The 6,934-nt window shown below is 32.9% G+C and overlaps 1 non-coding gene across 1 annotated transcript; it reads left to right on the forward strand.

Annotated features, from left to right (window-relative positions):
• The first annotated feature begins 760 nt into the window (after window positions 1–760).
• Window positions 761–958, forward strand: LOC122013038. Its single transcript, XR_006120423.1, has one exon. It is a non-coding gene; the product is annotated as a U2 spliceosomal RNA (small nuclear RNA).
• Window positions 959–6,934: the final 5,976 nt, after the last annotated feature.

A 6,934-nucleotide genomic window follows, 5' to 3' on the forward strand; every position in this document is an offset into this window, starting at 1 on the left:
CGGCAGCAGATGATGAGTAGCAGATGGAGTAGTGGATTGTGTCACGTAACAGTGCGCCAGCAGAAATTTAAAAGCAGCTGTCAAATTTCAAAAGCATGCATCAACTTATAGATAATTAAAATTTTCGTAATTCCAGATACTATAATATCCCAACCGAAACTAGGATGAGAACCATACTCTAAGGAACCATACCTCATTTTAGTCCCTAAGGAACACGAACTCTCCAGTAGCTACCGCCAAGACAAGGATGCCTCGAGAGCCGCTAGGTTGTCTCATTGATGCCGCCGGTAGCAGATGAAATAACGGAACCCAATGAACTCGCAGGACTGGCACTGGAAGAGAGGCGGCGGCGGATGACGAGCCAAGCGAATCAGGGAATTACACCGAAAGGTGTCTTCGTCAGAGAAAGGGAAGACTACCATCTTCAAGGCAGGTAATGGGGAGAGTTGCAGAGTCAAGCTATGCGCGGCTAGGGAAAAGAAGAAGAAACCCTAACTTTGTTTTTTTTTTAAGAAGCAAAAATCACGCAGCTTGCTTTCCCGATTTCGTAGAGTGGCAGTGAGAGCGTCTTTGTTTCTTCGAGATGTGAGACCCTTCATTTCTCGCGGCCATCAAGCCCTAGCTAAGTAGACGTCTGGTCGCTCGTCTGCAGTGATGCGAGATGTTAACGATAGCCAGACTTTAGTCCCACATTGAAAGTTTTCTCTACGTACAATGAGAAAGAGAAGATAAAAGAAAGTGATGTGCAACATAACAACTCATACCTTTCTCGGCCTTTTGGCTAAGATCAAGTGTAGTATCTGTTCTTATCAGTTTAATATCTGATACGTGGACCATTGGTTCACTATGATATTAAATTAATTTTTGATTGGGGGAGGGCCCATAACAATAGCTTGCTATTGGGGTTCTTATGCGTCGCCTATATGTTGCACTATTGTATAGGCCTGGCGCACCCTACCAAATTGTTTTAAATATTAAATTTTGTTATTCAAATCAATAGTTGAATATTTGCTAGGTTTTACAATATATTTTGTTTGTCATAATATTTAATTAATAATTTAACATTAGCAAAATTTAAAATTAAATTATGTAATTTTTTTTTACATTCAAAATTATTATATAATTTAATAGTAATTTTTTATTATAATAAAAATATGTATTCTTTAATTTTATATTTTAGGATTGAGTGGAAAAGTTTTTATACATATTTTTGGATATTTTTTAGTTAAGATAAAGTATTATCTTTATTTTCATTGTTACACTATACTATTGTATTAGCCTGACACACTAAATCTAATTTATAAATCTATATGCTACTAATTTATACTTATTCATATATTATACTATAGAAATAATATGTACGCATGATGATTAAACTAATTTTCTTTAATTATTTGAACGTGGAAATTAAATTTAATGTGATAGAGATGCTATTGAGATCGTTAGCTGTTAATATCTTTAAATTTAATGCTATGAAAGTTTAAGATACCTCGTTAATTTATTCAAATAAACATGGGACTTTTTGACATTATTTTAAATTTTAAAGTAAATGGTGGTTTGCGCAACAAAATAACGAACTAAGTGGTTCAGTTTTAGCATTTTGTTTACCGGTCACATGATTGCTAAGAATGGAGGTCAGGTTTTGTACTATTTCTTTGAATGGAAATCAATTTTTATATAATGTCTTGGTTATTTTTTACTCAAGACATCTCAATCAGCATGGATAGACGTCTAATCTAGTATAATTTGAATATATGTCATGTGAATAAATGATAGTGTAAAGGAAGTCGAGTGATTCAAAGTGGTCACTGTATATAGTTTCTAGTTAATTATAGGAGAATAGATTTATTATAATGAAACATAATCAAATTTTAAGAGATACGAGGGTGACAAATTGCTTACAATGGGAGAGATTAAATTTAAATGGACACATGCCCTGAAGATAAAAATTCTTCTAAAAAGTGAGTATATTCATTGTATGTAATTTTTATTATCTATTCCTAGCAATTTAACGGTCGAATATAAACTAACAAAGTAATTTATCTTTATTTACATAACCTAAGAATAGATAATAAAAATTACATACAATGAATATACTCACCTTTTACTGCAATCGACCACTAAAATAGATAAATTGATTATTGTATCAGACTATGCATGAATAGTCGTACAAACTCTCTCAAATTACTTATCATACTCATTTTTTTTAATCTAGTTTTTCTCGTTGAATTTAATGTACAAGTTGAACATGACTTTCTTTTCTTGTGTTTTTACCAAAATGAAATGGTTTGGTACATGAAATAATCATTAGTACCATTTTAATTAAATATCTATGTTAGCGTTACTAAATATAAAATTTATCTTAAATTTTGTATACATTTTTTACATTGATTACCTTATTTATTCTTAAATTTATATTTTATGAATAGTACTTTTAATTTTTAAATTTAGGGAATTAAATTCATTCCCTAAACATTAAAATATCATTTAATTTGAAAAAAATAAAGGAAATGAATTGGGTAATGAAAAATAAGTATTATATAGCGAGAGAGAAAAATATTAAAACAATAGAAGAGAGATTAAAATAATAATAAAAAATTTAGAGTAGTGAATGTAATGTGTAGTGAAAAATAGGTATCTAAATTTAATAAAATAGATGGTTTATTTGAAATTTTAGGGATATTATAGAAAAATTGATGTATATGTTCTTAATACTGCATGAAATAGATAATATGACCAATAATGTCATGTAAGCAAATCCTTCAAGTTAACTAAAGTCTAAATTACAATTAGTTGTCCCTGAGTTTGGGGGGGGGGGTTGAATCGAGATGGCGTGTCGGGTCAACCAAGGATGACTCCCGACTACACTTGATGACCGACTTCTGACGACTCCTAGCTATGCTCGGTGGTCGATTTCCGGCTACTTCCGACTCTAGGCTACGTTCGGTGGTCATTCCCAGCTTACTCCAAGCTACGTTTGTTGGCCAACTCCCGACAACTCCCAACCTCGGGTTACCCCATGCTACCGATTACCGACTCTCGACTCATGCTTCAACTCCCTCAAACTAAACTAAAACAGTCACTGCTATTAAGAACTAGAGTAAAGAAGTGTTACACTATTCCTTGAGAATAATTAATAATGCAGTTGTTATCGTGAGAAAGGCGAAAACGTAGCTATTAACTCACATAGATGAATCGTAATGAGCATTTATTTCAGAGAACGTGACCACGACAGTGAGAAACATAATAATGAACTAAGTGGTTCAGTTTTACTATTTTGTTTACCGGTCACACGATTGCTAAGAATGGAGGTCAGGTTTTGTACCATTTCTTTGATTGGAGATCAATTTTTGTATAATGTATTGGGTTTTTTTTTTACTCAGACATCTCAATCAGCACAGATAGACGTCTAATCTAGCATAATTCGAACATATGTCATGTGAATAAATGATTGTGTAAATGAAGCCGAGTAATTCAAACTGGTCTTTGTATATAGTTTTTAGTAAATTAGAGGAGAGTAGATATATTATAATGAAATATAATCAAATTTCAAGAGATATGAGGGTAATAGATTCCTTACAATGGGAGCGATCAAATTTAAATGGACACATGCCCTGGAGATAAAATTCTTCTAACTCCTAGCAGCTTAGCGGTCTACTATAAACTAGTAAAGTAATTTATCTTTATTCATATAACCTAAGAATAGATAATAAAAAAAATACCTACAATGAATATACTCACTTTTTACTGCAATCACCACTAAAATAGATGAATTGACTATTTTATCATACTATGCATTAATAGTCGTACAAACTCTCTCAATGTACTTATCATAATCAATTTGTTAATCTAGTTTTTCTCGTTGAATTTAATGTATAAGTTGAACATGACTTTGTTTTTACCAAAATGAAATGGTTTCGTACATTAAATAATCATTAGTACCATTTTACTTAAATATCTATGTCAGAACTAAATATAAAATTTATCTTAAATTTTATATACATTTTTTTACATTAATTACCTTATTTATTCCTTAAATTTATATTTTATGAATAGTACTTTTAATTTCTAAATTTAGGGAATTAAATTCATTCCCTAAACATTAAAATATCTTTTAATTTGAAAAATAAAGGAAATGAATTGGATAATGAAAAACAAATAAAATAATAAAATAATAGAAGAGAAATAAAAATAATAATAATAAAATAAAGATCATGAAAATTTTAGAGTAGTTAATATAATATGTAGTGAAAATTAATTATCTAAATTTAATAAAATAGATGGTTTATCCGAAATTTTAAGGATATTATAAAAAAATTGATGTATATGTTCTTAATACCGCGTGAAATAGATAATACTGCCAATAATGTCATATTAGCAAATTGTTCTACTTAACTAAAGTCTAAATTATAATTAGTTGTCCCGGAGCTACAATTGTTGGGGGGTTGAATCTAGAGGGTGTGTCGGGTCAACCAAGGATGACTCTCGGCTACACTTGGTGGCCGACTTCTGACAACACCGGGCTACGCTCGGTGGTCAATTTCCAGCTACTTCCGACTCTAGGCTACCTTTGGTGTCTGATTCCCGGCTACTCCAAGCTACGTTCGTTGGCCAACTCTCGACAACTCCCAACTTCGGGTTACTCCATGCTACCGATTATCGACTATCGACTACTCATGCCTCAGCTCCCTCAAACTAAATTGAAACAGTCTCGGCTATTAAGAACTAGAGTAAGAAGTCTTACACTATTCCTTGAAATAATATGTATGCGTGATGACTAATTTTCTTTAATTATTTGAACGTGGAAATTATATCTGTAGAAATCTGCATGTTGGAAGTCGAGGTTATATAATATATACCCATGTGAGAGTCTGATAGAGATCGTTAATTGTTAATATCTTTAAATTTAATGCTATGACAGTTTAAGATACCTCGTTAATTTATTCAAATAAAAATGGGACTTTTTGACATTATTTTATATTTTAAAGTAAATGGTGGTTTGAGCAACAAAATAACAAACTAAGTGGTTCAGTTTTACCATTTTGTTTACCGATAACACGATTGCTAAGAATGGAGTTCAGGTTTTCTACAATTTCTTAGAATGAAGATCATTTTTTGTAAAATGACTTTTTTTTTTAATCAGACATCTCAATCAGCACAGTTAGACGTCTAATCTAGTATAATTCGAACATATATCATGTGAATAAATAACTGTGCGGAGGAGGTCGAGTATTCAATGTGGTCTCCATATACAATATCCAGTTAATTATAGGATGTTAGATTTATTATAATGGGATATGAGAGTGACAGATTTATTACAATGAGACAGAAATCAAATCTCGATGGACACATGTCCTGGAGAAAAAGTTTCTCCAAATCCTAGCCACTTGACGGTCAGCTATAAACTGACAAGGTGAGGTAGCAAATGAAGCAGAGAGGAACAGAGAGTGGTGGATTCAATTCATTCTCTTCATCTTCTAGCCAGCGATCATCATTCGTCGAAGCTCCGATCATGCACAGGATTTGAGAGTGCTTCCTGTTGTGCATTCTTGGTTTTGATATTACTGATTGATCCCACCGGATCAGAGCTCAGCTGATCAATCTTCGTTATTCTATAAGATCTAGATTACTTTGCTAGGATCTATGAGTGTTTGGAGGTATTCCCAGCTCACTTGAGTCCATTTCTTCTCTTCATTTCATTTCTAAATTCTGTTATTTTGTTCTATTTCCAGTATAGTTTTAAGATCTGTAGCCGTTTAATTTTGAGATCTACATTGTCTGAGTTAGCTGAATTCTTAGATCTGCTTCTTCCTTTCGTTTTTACCGAGTGCTTGTTGAATCTCTGAGTATAGATCTGAATTTGTTTTTGATTGATCCAGTCACTGCTCATCTGGATTTGAGTTCCTGTTATTCTTTTTCATTTGGTTTTGTTTGCCGATTAATACTGCTTTTGGTTCAATTTCCTTAACTAAACGGAAACCCCATAGAAGCATATATAAGGATTTGATTTAACAGTTATAACACTTTTGCAAGGTGTTTGGGAGATAAACTTGGGTTACCTTTCACTATGCTAGTTAAGGGTAGATTCTAAGATATATTTGATTCCATTTTCCTGCGACATGATTTTAGGTTATCAAATTTGGAGTGATTGTCGGAGACCTTTAAGTTGGTTGCAGCTCTTAGATTGATAACTGTTGCATTGTTGTTACTTTGTTTGTGTTTCTTGATAGTCGCTATGTAAGTGCAATTTATGACTAGAAGCTCCACAAATTCTAGCAGTAAATTGATTCCTTTTGATTCAGAGATTGAAAGAACATGTGCACACCGCAGGGCAAAAAGGGAATTGTCATCCATCCTTGTTTCTGATAATAGTTCTGAAATTTTGAGTTCTGGGAGAAGAATGGCACGAAATAGCAATCAAACACTGAGGGATTTGGCATCATCTGATGGTTCAAACCAACCTCTATGCATCCAGTATCTAGAATTGGAGGTGGAATTTGAGCTTAGATCAGGGATTATTCATTTGCTTCCTAAGTTTAATGGACTTGTGGGTGAAGATCCCAATAGGCATTTGGAAGAGTTTCATATGGTTTGTTCCACAATGAAACCTCATGGAGTTTCAGAGGAGGTGGTTAAGCTCAGGGCCTTTCCATTTTCTTTGGTTGATATTGCTAAAGATTGGTTCTATTATCTCCCTTTAGGTAGGGTCACTAGTTGGAATGATATGCGAAGAATGTTTAATTTTTCCCTGCCTCTAGAACAAATGCAATCGGAAAAAGCATCAGTGGAATCCAACAAGTTAATGGTGAGATACTCTATGAGTATTGGGAGAGGTTCAAAAGGTTATGTGCTAGTTATCCACAACACCAAATAAGTGAACAATCGCTTATTCAATATTTCTATGAGGGGTTGTTGAATATGGATAGAAGTTTGA

Source organism: Zingiber officinale, chromosome 8A (assembly GCF_018446385.1).
Source record: "Zingiber officinale cultivar Zhangliang chromosome 8A, Zo_v1.1, whole genome shotgun sequence".
NCBI lineage: Eukaryota > Viridiplantae > Streptophyta > Magnoliopsida > Zingiberales > Zingiberaceae > Zingiber > Zingiber officinale.